General features: G+C 45.1%; 1 non-coding gene across 1 annotated transcript; it reads left to right on the forward strand.

Annotated features, from left to right (window-relative positions):
* The first annotated feature begins 318 nt into the window (after window positions 1-318).
* TRNAV-GAC (transfer RNA valine (anticodon GAC)) lies at window positions 319-391 on the forward strand. The gene has a single exon. It is a non-coding gene; the product is annotated as a tRNA-Val (tRNA).
* Window positions 392-4,317: the final 3,926 nt, after the last annotated feature.

The raw sequence follows: 4,317 nt of genomic DNA on the forward strand, positions 1-4,317 counted from the left end.
AAGATAGGTTTAATTGGGAGGAAGGGATGTAAGGTACAACATGATAAATATAACTAACACTGCTGTACATTGTATTTGAAAGTTGTTGAGAGAGTAAATCCTTAAGAGTTCTCGGCATAAGAAAAAATATATTTATTTTCTGTCTTTAATTTTATGTCTATATGAGATGATGGATGTTCACTCAACTTATTGTGATAATCACTTCACAATGTTTGTAAATCAAATCATTATGCTGTACACCTTAAGCTTACACAGTGTTGTACGTCAACTACATCTCAATAAAACTGGAAGAAAAATATTTTAAAAACTATTGGTGGGGGATGGTATAGCTCAGTGGTAGAGTACATGCTTGACATGCACAAGGTCCTGGGTTCAATCCCCAGTACCTCCACTAAAAATAAAGTAAAAAAATAAATAAATTACTTCCCCCAACAATTTTTTTTTAATTAATGGGGAAGAGTCAAGGGTCGGAAAAAAAGAAGAGCAAAGAAATAATCATCTATTGGCAAACAGCTTTGCAATTTACAATTAGCTTTTGGTTTCTTCAACAAACATTTGCCATTGCATATCCAGCACTATGCTCGGTGCTAGGGAGACAGAGGTAAAACTGATGCACCTTCCCTGCCCTGGGGAGCTTGCTTGCTGGTGGCGAGACAGATGTGCATTAGGCATTCCAGAGCAAGGCAATCAGTTCTGCTGCCTGCTGGCTGTGGGACCTTTCTGAGCCTCAGTTTCCTCATCTGTAAGATGGACCAGTAGCTGACTACAGTACAGGTACTTCGCAGAGTGCCTGGCACAGAGTGTGGTAGTGCTTGTTATCACTGTTGTCTTATGAGAGCTACTGAGGAGGGAACATCCCTTTATCGGATGTTTATCGTCAGGCCCTGTGTGCTCTGAATCAGCAGCTCCCTGGCCTCCGTTTCCTACCCTTGATCACAGTGTTCCAGCCACCTGCACCTCCCTGCCAAATGAGCCAATGCCTAGCATTCTTTCCTTTCTTGGGATCTTGATCAGAAACTGGGTCAGCAGGTCAGCCCTGAAGCCCTGGAGGCCTCAGCCCACTTGGAGTCTCTCTCAACGACCAGCTTGGGCAGTGGGGGCTTGTGGGCTGATGGCATGCTGTCTAAAGATGCCTTCAGAGGGAAGCCAAGACGCCCAGTTTCTGTGGTGACAAGAATGCCTGCGGGGTGGGGTGGGAGAGGGTGAAGAGCACAAAGGCCCATCTGACTCTAGTTATAGGCCTGGCAGTGGGATACCTGCCTTCAGTCCAAGCTGGCTTGGAGCATGCCTCTTTGGCTGTGGAGGAAGAGGGGATTTACACAGGGGGCAGCCAGGTTAGTAACCCCCACCGTGCTGGAGCACTTTGAATGGGCTCTGGTGCCCTGCTCAGAAACGTCCTAGATACCTGCCATCCCCTCAGATCCCTTTGCTTGAAACTTTCCGGGCAGGAAGTGGGAGGAAGGAACAGAGGTGTTTAGTATACTCTTTTTGTAGCCACTTCTGCTGGGGACTCTACCAGGAGAGCCTGGGACTGCAGACCTGGGTTCAAATTCTGAGTTCAGCCTCCAGCTGGCTTCATCACATAACCTCGCTGAGCCTCAGTTTCTTTGGCAGGACAGTGGGATGGAAAAAGCACCTATTTTGGGATCAGGCAGACCTGGATTTGAATCTATGCTTCACCCCTGAATTTATTCAACAAAACTTGTTGACCTGCCATTCCTGTTCAAGTTGCAGGGGCTCAGCTGTGATCAAAGCCTTCAGCTCCCTGTTCTCGAGGGGTTTACAGTACAGGAGAGACCCAGGCCACAGACAAGCAAATAATATGATGGAACACATTGGAGTACAGTATGACATGCCACTTAGGCATACCAGGTAGAGGTTAGTACTGTGAAGATTATGGCGCAGGGCAAGGCGCAGAGAAGGATTCTCGCGGGGGAGATTACTTCAGATAATGTGCTCTGAGAAGGAGCTTTGGCCTGGGTAAAGCTTGTGGCCCCAATCTGAGCCTCAGTTTCCTCATCTGTGATGTGGAGTGAAGCATGCCCACCTCCCAAGGGTGTTGTGGAATCAAATAACATCACAAAAACCTTCATCATCCAGAGTAAATGATGTAAGAAAATAATAGCATATGTCTTAGGCAAAGACTCACTACCAGTGATGTGTCAGGGAAGGAAAGTGTAGCAAATGAGTTCATCCAGTTTCTGATTTTATTTCCTTTTTTGTTAAGTTTTCTGCATACATTGATGCATTAATACTCATTAAATAAATGAAAATCTGCCCCGAGAAACAACCTGAACCATGCTGGGTGCTCTGGAAGTCTTCAGTAACATCCTAGGTTCCTTCTTCTTCCTGAGGAGTTAGAAACGGGGCACGATGGAAATTGAGTTCTAGTGAAATGACACGACAAGTATGCAGAGGGGCCCTGGAGTCGTCTTTGAGGCAGGAGAGCCTGCAGCCGCGTCACTGATGCCAGGCCAGGCCCCAAGCGAGGAAAGTGGCACCTTTGCGAGTAAACGTGCACCCAAAATTCCCTTCCTTTGAGCATGCGCTTTATCAAAGGTGACTCTGTGCCTGAGCATCCTTCCTGTGCTGCTCTGGCCTCACCGTTTTAAAGCCAGCCCCACACTCGGCACCATCCCATCTCCTGTGAGGAGAGGTGGCCCACTCGTATTTCCAGGATGTCCAAGCACTGTTTAATGGTGGAGAGGAGGCAGGCACAGAAAATCCAGAGGCCCAGCCTCCATCCTGCCCCAATTTTGACTCCACAGCACTGAGTCCTGACCCTAATTGGCAGAAGAGACTTCTGGCCCTGAGTGTCACCAAAGTGTGAGTCGAAGGGGCCATTCTGAGATCTAAGTGTATGCTGGGAAATTATAATATGGGGGTGGCCAGGCTCCCAGATCACAGGGCTGCCAGGCTAACTGGTGATTGGGATGGATAAAAATAATCTATGGCCAAGGACACGAGGTGGGGGGTAGAATCACCCCTTGGAGAAATGAGGTGACTACAGACGTGGCCTTGGCAGGACAGTGGTGGCAGGACAGTGGTGGCAGGGCCGCGCTCCCTTTTGCACGTAGCTCTGCAGCCAAACGGGCTGCCAGGAAGCCAATCCCACTGACCTGAGTCTCTGCCAGAGGCCCTGCCTGCTTGGGTGGCCTCTGCCCCAGGGCCTCTGCAGCAGCTGCTGGTCCCTTTAGCCCGACCGGTGAGAACCACTTGTTTAGAGAGACAATCTTGGCAAGAAAGAGGATTTAAAATTTTTTATTTTTTTAATTGAAGTATTGTTGATTTGCAATGTTGTGTTAGTTTCTGGTGTACAGCATAGTGATTCATAGTGATTGAGTTATACATTTATATATATATATATATACACACACACTTTTTCATATTCTTTATCATTATAGGTTATTACAAGATACTGAATATAGTTCTCTGTGCTACACAGTAGGACCTTGTTTATTTTATATAAAGTAGTTTCTATCTGCTAATCCCAAACTCCTAATTTATCCCTGCCCCGCCCCTTTCCCCTTTGGTAACCACGTTAGTTTTCTATGACTGTGAGTCTGTTTCTGTTTTGTAAATAAGTTCATTTGCATCATTTTTTAAGATTCCACATATTAGTGCTATCGCATGGTATTTGTCTTTCTCTTTCTGGCTTATTTCACTTAGTATGATAATCTCTAGGTCCATTTATGTTGCTGCAAATGGCCTTATTTCATTCTTTTTTATAGCTGAGTAGTATTCCATTGTGTATCTATACCATAGCTTAGGATTTAAAATTCTTGTTCTTTAAATTTTATTTTTGTTGTTATTGTTTTGTTTTAGATGGAGGTAATTGGGTTTATTTACTTACTTATTTTAATGGAGGTACTGGGGATTGAACCCAGGACCTCATGCATGCTAAGCGCATGATCTGTATACCCTCCCCGGCAGGAATTAAAATTCTAATGCTAGTTATTTCACTTTTGTCCCATCTTTGGGGTCTGATTAAAAAAACTCTTGAGATAATGTTTTGAGGCCTGTTTATAGAGCTTATAGTGTGTTTTATTTGTCTCAAAGATCCTGGTTTTTTAAATGTGCTAAAAGAGCAGAACAGTGTGGGTAGTAGGCTACCATTTGTGCGGGAAAATGGTCTGGGAGGAATAGATACCTGACTATATAGAAGAATGGATTACCCCTGGAAGAATTCCCTAGGAACTGACAACATTAGTTGCTTCCAGGAAGGAGAACCCGGTGGCTGGGGCCACAAGTGGGTGGAAAAACTTTAATTTTTTCTTTTGCTTACTATCGAGAGGCTAAAAAGGATGTAAAAGCAAT

The sequence above is a fragment of the Camelus dromedarius genome, chromosome 8 (genome assembly GCF_036321535.1).
Source record: "Camelus dromedarius isolate mCamDro1 chromosome 8, mCamDro1.pat, whole genome shotgun sequence".
Classification (NCBI taxonomy): Eukaryota; Metazoa; Chordata; class Mammalia; order Artiodactyla; family Camelidae; genus Camelus; species Camelus dromedarius.